The sequence below is a fragment of the Pipistrellus hanaki genome (assembly GCF_964339955.1).
Source record: "Pipistrellus hanaki genome assembly, chromosome: 15".
In the NCBI taxonomy this organism is placed as follows: Eukaryota; Metazoa; Chordata; class Mammalia; order Chiroptera; family Vespertilionidae; genus Pipistrellus; species Pipistrellus hanaki.
The window spans coordinates 35914640-35933532 of NC_140517.1; the positions used below are offsets into that span (position 1 = coordinate 35914640).

At 41.2% G+C, this 18893-nt stretch overlaps 1 protein-coding gene across 1 annotated transcript in view; it reads left to right on the top strand.

Annotated features, from left to right (window-relative positions):
- The window catches only part of ZNF570 (zinc finger protein 570), a 147056-nt gene extending 143537 nt beyond the window's left edge, over positions 1-3519 (top strand). The window contains exon 6 of the mRNA XM_084860844.1: positions 117-3519. The gene's annotated coding sequence lies outside the window, so the exon portion shown is untranslated. The remainder of the gene's footprint in view (positions 1-116) is intronic.
- Positions 3520-18893: the final 15374 nt, after the last annotated feature.

An 18893-nucleotide genomic window follows, 5' to 3' on the forward strand; every position in this document is an offset into this window, starting at 1 on the left:
TTATGACATTGTCAGTTTATGACTGTTCAGTAAACCATTCGGCCCGCGATTTAGGCTGGATTTTAGATTTTGGCCCCTTCTCTGATTGAGTTCGACACCCCTACTCTAGACTAAAGATACTGAAGATAACAAAGTTACCAGTTTTGCCTACTTCACAAATTCACTACATTTTGAACTGAAATTTATGAACAGGTCTTTTTTCCATTTATTTTCACAACTTTATTCTGAAATTCATCTATTTTGTATGAATTATTCAAAAATGGGAAGAAAATTCTTGAATTTGATCTGTTTGTCAAAATGTTGCATTTTTATCTGTTGATAAAAATGGTTCACACCAGTAAAGAAAGAATAGATTCTGGGATCTATATATATAAAGAGCCAGGATTTGTAAAGACCAAAGGCTCGACCTAATACAGCAAGTCAGTGCTGGGTTACTGTGGCAGTCCAACAATGACTACAGCTGGTGTGGGGAAGTGAACCAGCACTGACTGCAAAAGGGGCTGCATATTAGGCCGGGAGAGAGAGAGGGGCAGGGTCTTATCTGCAGCCTCAGTGGCAGCTGTTGATCAGCCACTGCCTCTTTCTCTCCAGGCTTCACCAGCAGCTGCACCTCTGTTTCTCTCTGGGCTTCCACAGGGTTGCTGATCAGGCCTTCCTCTTTGATCAGGCCCAGAGATAGGCCCAGAGACACTGACTGGCATAGAAACCGGCCAATCAGATCCAAATCTGGGTCAACTGTGAGGAGCCAATGGCTGCCTAGGAGGTGGAGTTTTTTACACAACTGGCATAGAAACCAACCGATCATAATCTAATCTGGGTGAATTACAAAGGCAGAATCTAAAGTGAGGGCTGAGGAAGTGTTTTAAAACCAACAGCAGTTTGGTGTAAGGTGTAAGAAAGCAGTTGAATTTTTTAATGACCACTTTGGCAGTATAGTGCATATGGCTGGCTAACAGTCCAGATAAAGGGATTATGTGCTTTTGTCTGCCAAGAACATCTCCTGCTGAAAAAGATTTCTCCCCCATTTAAGCAATCCTATCCTATATAATCTATTTATACCAATAAAAAGGTAATAGATCTGGTCAACCAGCCATCTTCTGGATGTCCAACTTCCTTCCAGACAAAGCCATAGTAGTGGAATCTGAGGCAGGGGCAATTAGGGGTGATCAGGCCAGCAGTGGAGAGCAGTTGGTGAGATAAGGGCAGTTAGAAGTGATCAGGCAGGCAGAGGCAGCTAGGGGCGATCAGGCAGAATGGTTAGGGGTAATCTGGCAAGTAGGTAGAGTGGTTAGGGGCAATCAGGCAGAGGCAGTTAGGGGTGATCAGACAGGCAGGCAGGTGAGTGGTTAGAAGCCAGCAGTCCCAGATTGAGGACCCCTTGTCAGACATCTGCCAAGGGGTCCTCAATTTGAGAGAGTACATACTGGGCTGAGGGAACTCCCTCTCCCCATGCACAAGTTTCATGCACTGAGCCACTAGTAGTAGTATAATTTACTATATACATCATTTGTGGTAAGGGAAAAGTAAACAAAACCACAATGAACCATTTCAAGATCACATTAACAAAAGCATTACATTCCTAATGATTAAAAATATGTACAACATTGGAATGTGAGTACAGTTGTATTTGGAAGTAATTTTGTTTAGAATAATTAGGCAATATCTAATAAAGTTGAGGATGTTGATATTCTGACCCAGCAAATCCACTTAAACCTCTACAGCAAGCTTGGCAAACTCAAAGGCTAACATGGGCCAAATAAACAAGGTTTTAGTTTATGTGGCCCATAAAAAAACAAAAGCTTCACTTTTCATAGAAACATAGATTTATTTCAATAGAGACATGCTGAATACAAAGGCTGAAATGAGTAATAGTTAACATAATAGAATATTTTAATTAAAATATTTTATTAATATTTTGTTAATATTTTATTTAATATTTTTTCTTGAACATTAACTTACCAGACACCTAATAACTGCACAAGTTAATACATGTAATGCAAATAAACATATTTTTCTTCTTCTCTGAAAGCAAAATATTTCCAGTTGCACACACCAAACAAGTCAGTACAACACTAATGGCATGACAATCGGCTGCTAAAATATTCACTGCTAGTATCAGTGGAGAGAAATGGTGCACCTGCATGTAAGGTGAGTAAGGACGATGAATGCAACATGATTATAGTAATCAGACATTAGCAAACTTTTTAGTTCATTATTTAGAATAATGTATAGCAGGATATTGTAAAAATTACAAAATTTTTACTAAAATGTTTCTTACATACCATAATATTGGCTGGGCCACAAAAATACTTGTGTGGTCCACATGCAGCCTGCAGGCCAGAAGTTTGACATGCTTGTCCTACAGAATCTGTCCTCAGGTGTTCAAGGAAATGTACTTAAAAAATCCATTTCAGCATTGTTTGTGAGAATGGAAGTTGAAAGTAACAAAATAATCCAAGTTAAAGTGAATGAACTTATACTTCTATCAACATGGACAAATCTCAAAAACAATGAAATTGAATCGGAGCATTTTGTATAGTATGGTACCACTTATTTATGTAATGTGCAAATCAACACTATTTTTTCCAGTGCTCAATACTATATATAAATAGTGTAATAGCATTTATGGAAATTATCATCAAATTCAAAACAGTGGTGACCTCTGGAGAGGGTAAATAATTAAATTGAGGAAAGGATGGAAATAATAATTTCTTCAAAATATAAGCAACTATGACTAATTATAATTGGATAAAGCTGGTCATGGGTTTATAGATAGGTTTTTACTCTCTGTATCTTTTGTTCATTTTAAACTATTTCATAATAAAAATGTTTAAATTATGTTTGCTTTTTTTTTCCCAATTATTTACTTGCTAAACCTCAGGTTTGCAGGTGGTGTTCCCATTGATATTTGCCTTTTTAGAAAGAAACTCACATATAATTGACTTCCATTTGCATTCACTGTTAACAATTTGTTGACTAACTTATAATTTTGAGAGTGACTATTATTTTACACTGAGAATTTCATAGCCTACTTATTACATGATTTCTCCATCATTCTCCCCTCTCCCAACTTTCTTGAAGTATGAATGGCAAAATTGGAATATTTAAGGTATACAACATGATGTTTTCATTTATACATTGTAAAATATTTACTGCAATCAGTTTATCACTTTATAGTTACCATTGTGTGTGTGTGTAGTGAGAACACTGGAAAGCTACTCTTTTTACAAATGTCAAGTATACAATACATTATCATTAACCATGCTGTACATTATGTTTTCACAATTTACTCATTTTGTATCTGAAAGTATGTACCCTTTGATTGATATCTCCCCTTTATCAACCCTTAACCTGTTGGAAAATACCATTCTCTGTTCTTTACTGAGTTCAATTTTCTTTTCTTCTTTTTAAAGAGTAAATGTAAATAAGTGGTATTTGTCTTTGTCTCACTTATTTCACTTAGCATAATAAGGTTCATCCATGTTGAAAATGACAGGATTTCCTCTTTTTTAAGGCTGAATAATATTCCATTTTGTGTGTGTATACACACACAATTTTATTTATCAATAGACATGGAGATTGTTACATTTCCTTTGTTTTTATTTCATTTTCTTTGTATATATACTCAGAAATAGGATTGCTGAGCCATATAACAGTTCTGTTCTTAATTTTTTTAGGAACCTTTATATTGTTTTTCATAATACATGTATCAATTTACATTATCACCAATAGTGTAAAATGTTTCCATTTTTTTCACATCCTCTTCAATGCTTTTTATCTTTTGACATTTTAAAAATAACTATCCTAGAGAGATCGATCCAAGATGGCTGCACAAGTAAATACCTAGCCACAGCCGCACACAACAATTTTAATAAAATACAACTAAAATATAAAATGGTCATTACCCAGAACTACAGGAAAGTCGACTGACTGGAAATTCTACAACGAGAAGCAAGGAGAAAACCAGAAGGAAGCACGGAGGAGCTGTAAAAGCCTAAGGTACAGAGACACACGCGCGTGCGCGGAGAGGACAGAGCCAGATAGGGGAGGCGGCTGAGTGCCTGGCTGGCGTTCCATAGTGGGAAGGAGATAAAAGCTCTGACTGTGCTGGGCCCCAGTTCCGACTGCTCTGAACCCCAGTTCTAGGCCAGACCCCGGAAACCAGGCTCATCCATGGGGAGCTGGGCTGTAAGGCGGAGCCCCGGAGGAGCAGCGAAAGGAGGTCCCTGCTGTGCGCACATTGCGCGCAGAAAAGGGACGGTTGGCTGTGCCGCGGGATTGCCCTGGCAGGAAGGAGACTGGGGCTCCAGACTGTTCTGAATGCCACCTCCATTGCCACTTCCAACTGAACTGAACCCCAGTTCTGGGCTCATTGGGGGAGAGCCTAGACTGTTTGGTAGCAGGCAAAAATCAAGGGCACCTTTCTCTCTGAGGTGCTTGCAGCGAGTACTGAAGGACCCTGGTACCCAGGAACCACATAGGGCGGGGCTGACAGAAGCCAAGGCTGTGAAAATGCCGAGACAACGAAATAGATCACAAACGAAAGAACTGGAGGACAAAAAGCTATTGGATATAGAGTTCAAATCCATCTTTATAAGGTTTTTCAAGAATTTCCTAGAAAAGGTCGATAAGAACTATGAGGATATGAAAAGGGATCAACTAGAATTAATAAGGAATCAACGAGAAATGATAAGGGATCAACAAGAAATAAAGAATACATTGTCTGAAATAAAAAATATTATACAGAGTCCTAAAAACAGAATGGAAGATTGCAAGAATCAAGTCAAAGATTTGAAACATAAAGAGCCAGAAGATACTCCTCCACAGAAGCAAGAAGGCAAGAGAATCCAGAAAATTGAAGATAATGTAAGAAACCTCTGGGACAACTTCAAGCAAACCAACATCAGAATTATGGGGATCCCAGAAGATGAAAGAGAGCAAGATATCGAAAACATACTGAAAGAAATAGTGACAGAAAACTTCCCCCACCTGGTGAAAGAATTAGACTTACAAGTCCAGGAAGTGCACAGAACTCCAAACAAAAGGAATCCAAAGAGGATCACACCAAGACAAATCATAATTAAAATTCCAAGAGCAAAAGACAAAGAGAGAATATTAAAAGCAGCAAGAGCAAAGCAGGTAGTTACCTATAAAGGAGCACCTATACGATTGTCAGCTGATTTCTCAACAGAAACCATGCAGGCCAGACAGGAATAGCAAGAAATATTCAAGATGATGAATAGCAAGAACCTACAGCCAAAAATACTCTACCCAGCAAAGCTATCAGTCAGAATCAAAGGCCAGATAAAGAGCTTCACAAATAAAAAAAAAAAAAGCTAAAAGAGTTTATCACCGCCAAACCAGAATTATATGAATTGCTGAAGGGGGTTCTTTAGGAAGAGGAAGTAAATAAAGATAAAAATTATGAACAACAAATATGTAACTATCAACAAGTGAATCTAAAAACCAAGGAAATTAAAAAAAAATCTTATGAACAATATTAACTGGTGAATATAATAGAATCAGAGGTATGGAAGGGGAGTGAACTGACGATTCTTGGGGAAAAGGGGAGAGGGGGATGTGGGAAGAGACTGAACATAAACTGTGCACCTTTGGATGAGGACAATGGGGAAAGGGAAAAGGGTGGGATAGGAATCTGGTGGAGGAGAGCAATGGAGTGGGGGAGAAACATTTGTAATAATACGAACAATAAAAATTTATTTAAAAAAATAAAAATAAAAAAACTATCCTAATAGGTACAAAGTGATAACTCTTTGACATATTTGTGATTTTGGTTTACATTTCTCTGATAATTAATGATGTTGAGCATCTTTTAACATGCCTATAGGCCATTTGTCCTTTTTGTAAAATGTCTATTCAGGTCCTTTGCCCATTTTGAATTAGTTTTTTTTAAGTTGAATTGTAATAGTTTCTTATATAATTTGGATATTAAGCCCTTATCTGACTAATGACTTTCAAGTATTTTCTCACATTTTATAGGTTGCCTTTTTGTTTCTTACTAGAGGCCCAGTGCACTAAATTCATGCATGGGGCTGGGGAGCAGGGTCCCTCAGCCCAGGGGACATGGCTGGCCTGAAAACCACCCTCTCCAATCTGGGATAGCTCAAGAAATGTCCGACTGCCTGTTTAGGCTCAATTCTGGTGGAATTGGGCTTAAACATGCAATCAGACATCCCTCTCACAATCCAGGACTGCTGGCTCCCAACTACTTGCCTGCCTGCCTTCCTGATTGCCCCTGTCCGCTTCTGCCTGCCAGCCTGATCACTCCCTAACCACTCCCATGCCAGCCTGATTGATGTCTTACTGCTCCCCTGCCAGCCTGTTTACCCCCAACTTCCTTCCTCTGCTGGTCTGGTCACCCCTAATTGCCCTCCACTGCAGGGATGATTGCCTCCAACTGCCCTTACTTGCAGGCCTGGTGCCTCCCAACTGCCCTCCCTTGCTGGGTATCTTGTGGTGGTCATCTTTTGTCCACATGGAGTCAGGATCTTTGACAACATGGGCAGCCATCTTGTATATTGGAGTGATGGTCAATCTGCATATTACTCTTTTATTAGATAGGATAGAGGCCTGGTGCACTGGTGGAGGCCAGGTGGTTTGCCCTGAAGGGTGTCCCAGAGCAGGGTGGGTGTTCCTTTGGGGCATGGGGTGGCCTGGGCGAGGGGCCTGTGGTGGTTTGCAGGCCAGCCACATCCCCTGGCAACCGAAGTGGAGGCCCTTGTATCTGGAATTTATTTACTTTCTATAATTGAAACTTTGTAGCCTGGAGCAGAGCCAAGCCTTCTGCTTGCTCTGTGGCTGCTGCCATTTCTGTTTGGATGCGTTAACTTCTATAATTGAAACTTTGTAGCCTGGAGTGGAGGCTTAGGCCAGCAAGGACAGGCGGAAAGCTTAGCTTCTTCTGTTGCCTGGGAAAACCAAGCCTCCTTCCTGCTCCCTGTGGCTGTAGCCATCTTGGTTGGGTTTATTTGCATACCCACTCTGATTGTCTGGTGGGCATGGCTGGTGGGTGTAGCTTATGGGTATAGCCGACTGATGGTTAATTTGCATATTATTCTTTTATTAGGTAGGATTGATTCATTTGCTATGCAGCAGTATTTTATTTGGATGTAGTCCTAATTATTATTATTTTTTCTTCTTATTTCTGTTTATGGAGCCAAATTAAAAAAAATTATTGTCAAGACCAATGTCAGGGAACATTTCCCAGGTTTTCTATTAATTTATGAGTTTCATTTTTTAGGCCTTACATTTTGCATTATTTTTCATGTAAGATAAGGGTCTATCTAATTTCATTCTCTTGCATGTGGATATCTAGTTCCCAGCACCATTTATTGAAAATACTGTCCTTTCACCATGTGTTCTTGGTTCCTTTGTCAAAAGTTAGTTAACTATAAATGTGAAAGTTGATTCATAATAACTTTTTTTTTTTTTTTTACTTTTTCATATTACATATGTCTTCTTTTTCCCCCATTGACCTCTCCCCGGACATTCCCAACCCCTAACACATGCCCTTAGCCCTCTAGCGTCTGTGTCCATTGCTTATGCTTATATGCATGCATACAAGTCCTTTATTCGATCTTTTACTCCCTCCCCACCCCCAACCCGCCTGGCTGTCTCTCAGAGGTTTGATGATTTGTTTGATGCTTTGTTGTCTCAAGATCTATTTTTGTTCATTATTTTATGTTGTTCATTATATTCCACAAATAAGTGAAATTGTATGATATTTATCTTTCTCTAACTGTCTTATTTCACTTAGCATAATGCTCTCCATGTCCATTCATGCTGTTGCAAATGGTAAGAAGTTTCTTTATTGCTTTTACAGCAGCATAGTATTTGATTGTGTATGTGTACCACAGTTTTTTAATTCATTCATTTGTTGATAGGCACTTAGGCTGTTTCCAAATCTTAGCTACTAGATGGCAGATGCACAATATTCTGCACTCGGGGGTGAGTGTTCCTAACCCTGCCCTGCATCCTCTCATAGTCCAGGAGCCCTTAAGGGATGTTCACGTGACAGCTTAGGCCTGCTCTCCATTGGGAGTGGGCCTAAGCTACAATATCATTCTTAGTGCTACCACAGAGGCGGAAGAGGGAACTGCCACCATACAGGCTTCTGTCTGGGCAATGGTCTCCCTGTGAGAGTGGACTGACCACCAGGAGGCTGCTCCTGTGTTGAGCATCTGCCCACTGGTGGTCAGTGCATGTCATAGTGACCGGTCATTCTGCTGTTTGGTCAATTTTCATGCTATCCTTTTATTATATAAGATTCTATATAGTGCTGCTATGAACATAGGCATGCACATATCTTTTCTGATCTGTGTTTCTGATTTTTTGGGATATATTCATAGAATTCAGTTTACTGAATGAGTCAAATGGGAGTTCAATTTTAAGTGCTTTTTTTAAATAAATTTTTATTGTTCATATTATTACAAATGTTCCTCGCCCCCACCCCCATTGCTCTCCTCCACCGGTTCCCACCCCACCTTCTGCCCTTTCCCCACACCCCATTGTCCTCATCCATAGGTGCACAGTTTATGTTCAGTCTCTTCCCACATCCCCCTCTCCCCTTTTCCCCAAGAATCGTCAGTTCACTCCCCTTCCATACTTCTGATTCTATTATATTCACCAGTTAATATTGTTCATAAGATTTTTTTTTTAATTTCCTTGGTTTTTAGATTCACTTGTTGATAGTTACATATTTGTTGTTCATAATTTTTATCTTTATTTACTTCCTCTTCCTAAAGAACCCCCTTCAGCAATTCATATAATTCTGGTTTGGTGGTGATAAACTCTTTTAGCTTTTTTTTATTTGTGAAGCTCTTTATTTGGCCTTTGATTCCGAGTGATAGCTTTGCTGGGTAGAGTATTTTTGGCTGTAGGTTCTTGCTATTCATCACCTTGAATATTTCTTGCCATTCCTGTCTGGCCTGCATGGTTTCTGTTGAGAAATCAGCTGACAATCGTATAGGTGCTCCTTTATAGGTAACTACCTGCTTTGCTCTTGCTGCTTTTAATATTCTCTCTCTGTCTTTTGCTCTTGGAATTTTAATTATGATTTGTCTTGGTGTGGTCCTCTTTGGATTCCTTTTGTTTGGAGTTCTGTGCACTTCCTGGACTTGTAAGTCTAATTCTTTCACCAGGTGGGGGAAGTTTTCTGTCACTATTTCTTTCAGTATGTTTTCGATATCTTGCTCTCTTTCATCTTCTGGGATCCCCATAATTCTGATGTTGGTTTGCTTGAAGTTGTCCCAGAGGTTTCTTACATTATCTTCAATTTTCTGGATTCTCTTGCCTTCTTGCTTCTGTGGAGGAGTGTCTTCTGGCTCTTTATGTTTCAAATCTTTGACTTCGTGCAATCTTCCATTCTGTTTTTAGGACTCTGTATAATATTTTTTATTTCAGACAATGTATTCTTTATTTCTTGTTGATCCCTTATCATTTCTCGTTGATTCCTTATTAATTCTAGTTGATCCCTTTTCATATCCTCATAGTTCTTATTGACCTTTTCTAGGAAATTCTTGAAAAACCTTATAAGCATGGATTTGAACTCTATATCCAATCGCTTTTTGTCCTCCAGTTCTTTCGTTTGTGATCTATTTCGTTGTCTCAGCATTTTCGCAGCTTCCCTGATGGGGCGGGGTTTCATGGTGGAGCCTACAGCCTTGGCTTCCTTCAGCCCTGCCCTATGCGGTTCCTGAGTCTCAGTAATCCCCAGGGTCCGTCAGTACTCATTACAAGCACCTCTGAGAGAAAGGTGCCCTCGATTTTCGCCTGCTACCAAACAGTCTAGGCTTTCCCCCAATGAGCCCGGAACTCGGGTTCAGTTCAGTTGGAAGTGGAGTTGGAGGTGGCATTCAGAGCAGTCCAGAGCTTTTGTCTCCTTCCCACCAGGGCAATCCCGTGGCACAGCCAACCGTCCCTTCTCTGTGCGCAATGTGCGCGCAGCAGGGACCTCCTTTCGCTGCTCCTCCGTGGCTCCGCCTTACAGCCCAGCTCCCTATGGATGAGCCTCCCCGGTGGTCTGGCCTAGAACTGGGGTTCAGAGCAGTTGGACTGGGGCCCAGCACAGTTGGAGCTTTTATCTCCTTCCCACTAGGGAACACCAGCCAGGCACTCAGCCGCCTCTCCTCTCTGGCTCTGTCCTCTCCGCGTGCGCCACGTGTCTCTGTACCTTAGGCTTTTACAGCTCCTCCGCCCTTCCTTCTGGTTTTCTCCTTGCTTCTCATTGTAGAATTTCCAGTCAGTCGACTTTGTTGTAGTTCTGGCTAATGTCCATTTTATATTTTATTGAAATTGTTGGGTGTGGCTGCAGCTAGGTGTTTACCTGTGCAGCCATCTTGGATTCTCCCATTTTAAGTTTTTTGAGGAAACTTCATACTGTTCTCTACAGTGGCTGCACCAGTCTGCGTTCCCACCAGTAGTGCACAAGGGGTCCCTTTTCTCCCCATCCTCATAAGCACTTATCATTTATTGACTTGTTAACAATAGCTATTCTGACAGGTGTGATATGGTACCCATTGTCATTTTGATTTACATCTCTCAGATGATTAGTGACTTTGAGTATGTTTTCATATGTCTTGGCCTTGTGTATGTCCACTTTTGAAAAGTATCTGTTTAGGTCAGTTGCCCATTTTTTTAAATTACATTGTTTGTCTTCCTTTTGTTAACTTGTATTAGTTCCCTTTAAATTTTGGAGATTAAACTCTTATCAGAGATAACATTGGCAAATATGTTCTCCCAGGCAGGAGGCTTTCTTGTTTTTTTTTTTTTTTTTTTTGTTGATGGTTTCTTTTGCTTTTCATTTGGACGTAGTCCCATTTGCTCATTTTCTCCTTAGTTTCCATTGTCCTGGGAGCTGAATCAGTTAAGATATTACTATAACATGTGTTTGCTATTTTGCTGCCTATAAACTCTTCTAAGATTTTTATGGTTTCCCATCTCATATTTAAGTTTTTTTTTTCATTTTGAGTTCATTCTTGTGTATGTTGTAAATTCATGGTCTAGTTTCCTTTTCTTTCTTTCCATTTCTTTCTCTCTTTCTTTCCATTTCTTTCTCTCTTTCTTTCCATTTCTTTCCATTTCTTTCCATTTCTTTCTTTCTTTCTTTCTTTCTTTCTTTCTTTCTTTCTTTCTTTCTTTCTTTCTTTCTTTCTTTCTTTTCTTCTTTTGTCATGTATTTGTTCAATTTTCCCAAAATCATTTATTGAAAAGACTGTCATAATTCCATTCTGTGCTGTTGCCTCCTTTGACAAATATTATTTGATAATAAGATCTTGGGACTACTTCTGGGTTCTTTGTTCTGTTCCATTGCTCTATATGTCTGTTCTTGTGCCAATATCAGGGAGTTTTGAGAACATGGGCTTTATAATATAGCTTGATATCTAATATTGTGATCCCTCCAACTTTGATCTTTCTCAGGATTGCTGTGGCTATTCAGGGTCTTTTTTAAATTCCATATGAATTTTTGAAGAATTTGTCCTATGTCTGTGAACTGTTCCATTGGTATTCCAATGGGTATTGCATTGAACCTATAGTTTGCTTTGGGTAGTATGGATATTTTAATGATGCTGCTTCTACCAATCCATGACTTGTAGTTCTGTTTACAAGTATTTTACCTCCTTTGTTAAGGTTATTCAAGGTATCTTAATTTTTTTTTCCAATGGGATTATGTGTTTTTTTAAAATAAATCTTTATTGCTCAGATTATTACAGTTGCTTCTCCTTTCCCCCCATAGTTCCCTTTCACCCAGTTCCCACCCCACCTTCTGCCCTTACCTCCCCCCACCCAGCGTCCTCATCCATAGGTGTATGATTTTAGTCCAGTCTCTTCCTGCACCCACACACCCCTTTCCGTCTCATAATTATCAATCCACTCTTTTTCTTTGCCCTTGATTCTATTATATTCACCAATTTATTCTGTTCCTCAGATTTTCAATTCACTTGAATTTTAGATTCACTTGTCAATATATATGAATTTGTTAATCATAATTATTATCTTTACTCTTTTCTTTTTCCTCCTCTTATTAAAGAATAGCTTTCAGCATTTCATATAATACTGGTTTGATGGTGATGAACTCCTTTAGCTTTTTCTTATCTGTGAAGCTCTTTATCTGACCTTCAATTCAGAATGATAACTTTGCTGGGTAGTGCAATCTTGGTTATAGGTTCTTGTTATTCATCACTTTGAATATTTCTTACCACTCCCGTCTGACCTGCATAGTTTATGTTGAAAAATCATATGATATCCAAAACCAGTTTGGCTCAGTGGATAAAGCGTCGGCCTGTGGACTGAAAGGTCCCAGGTTCGATTACTGTCAAGGGCTTGTACCTTGGTTGTGGGCACATCCCCAGTAGGGGGTGTGCAAGAGGCAGCTGATCAATGATTCTCTCTCATCAATGTTTCTAACTCTCTATCCCTCTCTCTTCCTCTCTGTAAAAAAATCAATAAAATATATTTTTTTAAATCAGCTGATAATCTTATGATTGCTCCCTTATAGGTAACTAACTTTTTCTATTGCTGCTTGTAACATTCTCTTTTTGTCTTTTGTCTTTGGCATTTTAATTATGATGTGTCTTGGTGTGGTCCTCTTTGGATTCCTTTTGTTTGGGGTTCTGTGCACTTCCTGGACTTGTAAGTCTATTTCTTTCACCAGGTGGGGGAAGTTTTCTGATATTATTTCTTCAAATAGGTTTTCAATATCTTGCTCTCTCTCTTCTTCTGGCACCCCCATAATTCTGATGTTGGTACGCTTGAAGTTGTCCCAGAGGCTCCTTACACCATCTTCAACTTTCTGGATTCTCTTCTTGCTTCTCCAGAGAAGTATTCTTTGCTCTTTGTATTCCAAATCTTTGACTTGATTCTTGTGTTCCTCTAGTCTGCTGTTTGGTCTCTGTATAATATTTTTCATTTCAGTCAGTGTATGTTTAATTTCTAGTTGGTCCTTTTTCATATCCTCGAGGATCTCATTAAATTTATTGTCCTTTTCTAGGAATTTTTTTTTCAAAAAAATATATTTTATTGATTTTTTTACAGAGAGGAAGAGAGAGGGAGAGTTAGAAACATCGATGAAGGAGAATCATCGATCAGCTGCCTCTTGTTCACCCCCTACTGGGGATGTGCCCGCAACCAAAGTATATCCTTTGACCAGAATCAAACCTGTGACTTTTCAGTCTGCAGGCCGACACTATCCACTGAGCCACACTGGTTTCAGCTCTAGGAAATTCTTGAAAAACCTTATAATGTGGTTTTTAACTCTATATCCAGTCTTTTGTTCTCCTTCATTTCTTTTGTTTGAGATCTGTTCCTTGTCTCGGCATTTTCACTGCTTCCCTGGGTTGGTAGGGTAGCTTTGTTTGCTTGGTGTCGTATATGGCCTGGTGAGTTAGCCTCCCAGTTACCTGAGGTAGACACTCTTGATGCTCTCCTTTGTGGACTACATGTATAGCCTTGTTGTAAGTTAAGTCTTGATTGTTATTGGTATCAGTGGGAGGAATAGACTTCCAGTCCAGTTGAATGTGAGTATCATCTGTGTCTCTGCTGGGATACTTTCTGTATTGGAGACAGTCTTATAAGATCAGACTTGCAAAATTGCAAAAGCCTCTGAGCTCAGCTTGGATGGGGCAGAGTCTCAGGGCTGAGCCACCAGTCTTGGCTTCCCAACAGCCCTGCCCTTGAGTGTACACCTCAGACCTCTGCTTTCCAAGGATTCCCTAATTTTCTGTCCAACAGTCCAGATTCTCCTTGTAAAAGCATGGGTGCCCCAGGGGCTCACCCAGAACTGGGTTTCAGTGCTCAGTTCATTCGAACTGGGATTTAGTGTAGTCAGGAGCTTCTGATTCCTTCCACTATGGAAAGCCTGCAGCAACCTCTGCTGTCAGACCTCTCAGCACGCACTCACTCACTTGCGGGTGACTCTATACCCTGCCCACTGCGGCTCCCAGCTCCCCTGAGTCTCCTAATCTCCAAGTCTCCGAGTGACTTTCTCTACAGTCTGCTCCACCTGTATGAGCCTGGGTCCATGGGGCTTTGGCCTGGACTGGGGTTCAGTGCAGTCAGGGGTTTCCTTTCCCCTCTCACCATCCAGGCACCTGGCCGCCCTTCCTCTCTGAGAATGTGTCTCCCTACATCAGCGCTTTGTGGTTCCCCTTATCTGTGAGCCTCTCTCCTTTCTGGTTGTATTGTATATTTACCACTCAGCCAGCTTTCCTGTGGTTATGGATGATGTCCAATCTGTCTTTTAGTTGTTGTTTTGAGATTGTTGTGCAAGGTGGCAGTTTAGGCGCTTACCTAGGCCGCCATCTTAGTTTTTTATCTATGTGTTTTGTTTTGTTTTAATTTCTCATTCTGTGAGTTCATTGTGTGTATTTTAAAAAGCCATAAATTTCAGGTTGTTCATTTTGTATCTTGCTACATTGCCAAATTCATTTATTAAGTCTAATACTTTCTTGATTGAGTCTTTAGGTTTTTCTGTGTACAATACCATGTCATCTGCTAATAATGACAGTTTTAGTACTTTTCCAATTTGGATGCTTTTTATTTCTTCTTGTTGTATAATTGCTATGGCTAGTACTTCCAGTAATATGTCAAACAGTGGTGAGAGTGGGTATCCCTGTTTTGTTGCTGTTCTTAGGGAAATTGATTTAGTTTTTGCCCATTGGGTATGATGATGGCTGTAGGTTTGTCATATATGGATTTTATTTTTTTTAATCAGTCTTTATTGTTCATATTATTACAAAGGTTCCTCATTTCTTCCCCCCTCCACCAGGTTCCCACCCCACCCTCCACCCACTCCTCACCCCCCCTTGTCCTCATCCATAGGTGCACAGTTTATGTTCAGTCTCTTCCCACATCCACCACTCCCCCTTTCCCCGAGAACTGTCAGTCCACTCTCCTCCCGTATCGCCAACTCTCCTACAATCCACAGCTAATATTGTTCATCAGGTTTTTCAATTTCCTTTTGTTGTTGTTTTTTTTTTTTAATTAATAAACTTTTACACTCCTAAGAATAAATTTTAAAATCTAATAATTTTAAACCTTGTTTTTTTCTGCCATGGGAATTGAGAAGCATACTTGTTTACATGTAAACTTGCCCTTAGGCTATCAAAAGGTGTAGCCATTCAAATGTAAATGAACTCGTTGTTTAAAGATAGCTGCTGGTTGGAGTTGGATTACCTGTTCTGGGCGGGAAGGGCTTGTCCTTCCCTTTCTCCATTAAAATTAAGGTGTTAGCTTTAAAACCTCTTTTTGGCAAGAGACCTTAAACTTTCAGAACTTTAAATTTTTCAGATAGTAAATCAGTTACTTAGCATTTTCTCAAATCAATAATACCTCCACATGACCAAGGATACACTTCACACAAAAGACATTTCCACATAGATCAACCTCATCCAGACCCCACACAAGGCACTCACAGATCAACACCCCAGCACTATACTAACTCAATACATCCAGATCTAAGCCTTCATCACTTGATTCAGCAGACCCTCAAGTTCCCCCCAAAGTTTCCAGCCATGTCTGAGAGGCAGCCCTGAGGCGTGGGCAGGTGAGGAGAGAGCTGTTCCAGGCCTGGCTGCTCCAGGCCTGGCCTCTGTTGCTCTGGTCCGCTCCATAACCAGTTGCTCCGGGTCTGGCCATTGCCGCTCCCGGCCTGGCTGCTGCTGCTCCGGGCCTGACTGCTCCCGACCTGGCTTCTCCTGAACCGGCTGCTCTGGGCCCGGCCGCTCCAGGCCAGGCCACTCCCGACCTGGCTGCTCCGGGCTTGGTTGCTGCTGCTCTGGGCCTGGCTGCTCCCGACCCAGCTGCTCTGGGCCTGGCTGCTCTGGGCCCAGCCGCTCCTGGCCTGGCTGCTCCCAGCCTGGCTGCTGCTGCTCTGGTTCTGGCTGCTGCTGCTCTGGGGCCTGGTTGCTGCTGTTCTGGGCCCAGCTGCCACTGCCTTGTCCCTGGCCACTTTGAGCCTGGCCACCGCCGTTCCAACATTCTGTCCTTCTTTTATTTTTTATTTTAAACCCATTTATGTTGCAATGTTGGCTGCTGAGTTGAGTTCTGTCTTAGTCTTCGATTTTTTTCAAGATCTTCTTTGTATTCTTTCTTAAGTAATTTTACTATCTTGTGTTATAACTTGATTTCTTCACATTGAAAACTTTTTCGGTTTCTTCCTTCTCATCCTGGAAGCTCAGCAGGCTGGCCTGTGGCACCCCTTTGTTCTCCGCGGCCTCCTGTGCAGCTTCAGCCTGTTGCCAGGGTCAGCGCCGCCCAGGAAGCAGCCCCCGGCCTCGGCACCTTGGCCTGAGATCAGCAGTCAAGGGCCCAGCGGCACCCCCTCTCCCCCTCGAGGGCCTAGTCGCCGGCTCCTTGCCAGCGCCCAGCTGGCCGGTGTCCGGCAGCGGCTCCTGCTCCTCATCGCATTCCTCCCAGTCTGGAGCTTTTTTCTCCTTCTTGCTAGGGGAGTCTAGCATCAGAATCAACAGACTGTCCTCTGCGTGCAATGTGTGCAACTCTGGGGGCTCTGCCCCTCGCTATTCCCCTGGGACTCTGCCTCACAGCCCCGTCTCCCTCTGTTTGAGCCTGGGTCCCCAGGGTCTGGCCTAGAACTGGGGTTCAGAGCAGTCTGAACTTGGGCCCAGCACGGCCGGAGCTCTTGTTTCCTTCCCGCCAGGGCAATCTAGCATCAGAGTCAACATTCCTTCCTTTGCGCGCAATGTGTGTGACTCCAGGGGCTCCGCCTTTTGCCGCTCACCCGGGATTCCACCTCACAGCCCCGTCTCCCTCTGCCTGAGCCTGGGTCCCCAGAGTCTGGCCTAGAACTGGGGTTCAGAGCAGTCGGAACTGGGGCTCAGCACAGCCGGAGGTCTTGTTTCCTTCCTGCCAGGGCAATCCAGCATCAGAGTCAACATTCCATCCTCTGCGCGCAATGTGCGCGACTCTGGGGGCTCTGCCTTTCGCCGCTCCCCTGGGATTCCGCCTCACAGCCCCATCTCCCCCTGCCTGAGCCTGGGTCCCCGGGGTCTGGCCCAGAACTGGGGCTCAGCGCTGCCGGTTCTGGGGTTCAGCCCAGTCCAGGGCTTTTATTTCCTTTCTGCTAGGGAATGCCAGGCAGGCACCCATCCTTCTTCTCCTCTCCGGCTCCGTCCTCTCCATGCGCGAGTGTGTGCACGCACAGCATGTCTCCGTACCTTAGGCTTTTTCAGCTCCTCTGATTTTCCTTCTGGTTTTCTCTTTCCTTTTTGTTGTAGAATTTTTCAGTCAGTCGACTACCTGTAGCTCTGGGCAATGTCCATTTTATATTTTAGTTGTATTCCATTGAAATTGTTGTGTGCAGCTGCGGTCAGGCGTCTACCTGTGAAGCCATCTTGGATCCTCCATATATGGATTTTATTTACGTATCATTGCTCTATTTCCACTTGGCTGAGAGTTTTTATCAAGAAAGGGTGATGAATTTTGTCAAATGCTTTTTCTGCTTCAACTGATAATTTGCTTAGTTTATGTATCAGGTTTATTGATTTGCAGATATTGTACCATCCTTGCATCCCCAGAATAAATCCCAGTTCATCTTGGTGTATGATTTTTAATGTAATGCTGGGTCTAATTTTCTAGGATTTTGTTGAGGATTTTATCATCTATGTTCATCAGAGATATTGGTCTGTAGTTCTCTTTCTTTGTGGTGTCTATCTGGTTTTGGGTTTAGGCTTCATAGAAAGAGCTTGGAAGTGTTCCTTACTCTAGAATTTTTTGGAATATTCTGAGGAGGATAAGTGTTTGTTCTTCTTTGAATATTTGGTAAAACTCCCCTGTACAACCATCTGGCCCAGGGCTTTTGTTTGTTGGAAAATTTTTTATTACTGCTTCAATTTCCTCCATAATAATTGGCCTATTCAGATATTTTTTATTCTTCTGATACAGTTCTGGAAGGTTGTATTTTTCTAGTAGTATGTCCATTTCTTCTAGGGTTGACCAGTTTGTTGGAATTGACTTGTTCATTGTATTTTTTTTTTTTTACAATCCTTTGTATTTCTGTCAGGTTTGTTGTTATTTCACCTCTTTCATTTCTGATTTTGTTATTTGGGTCCCCTTTCTTTGCTTCTTGGAGAGCCTGGCTAGAGGTTCATCAATCTTACGTATCCTTTCAAAGAACCAACTCTTGGTTTCATTGATCTTTGTTAATTTTTTTTTCTCTCTATGTCATTTGTTTGCAATCTTATATTAATTATTTTCTTCCTTCTGCTCTCTGGATTTTTCTTGTTGCTCTCTTTCTAATTCTTTAAGTTGTAGAGTTAGATAATTTATTACCAGTTTTTCTTTTTTCTTTTCCTTTCTTTTTTTTCTTTTTTAAGTAGGCCTGTAATGCTATAAACTTCCTTTTCAGGACTGCTTTCATTGTGTCCCATAGATTTTGGATTGTTATGTTTTCATTGTCATTTGTTTCCAGGATATATTTAATTTCTTCTTTGATCTCTTCAGTAAGATATCATTGCTTAATAACATGCTATTTAGCCTCCAAGTGTTTGAAATTTTTATTGTTTTTATTGTAGTTCATTTCTAATATTATGCCAATGTGATCTGAGAAGATGCTTGATATTATTTCTATGTTCTTGAATTTAAAGAGTCTTTGCCTGTCTCCCAATATGTCATCTATCTTTTACTATGTCTCATGTGCACTTGATAAGAATTATATTCTGTATCTTTGGGGTGAAATGTTCTGAAGATGTTAAATACATCTGATGTAGTGAGTTGTTTAGGATTGCTGTTTCTTTGATGACTTTTTGTCTACTGGATTTATCTAGTGATGTCAATGGGGTATTAAAGTGCCCTACTATGACTGTATTACTATTGATCTCTCTCTTGATATCTTCCAGGAGGTTTTTTTTCTTTTTTCT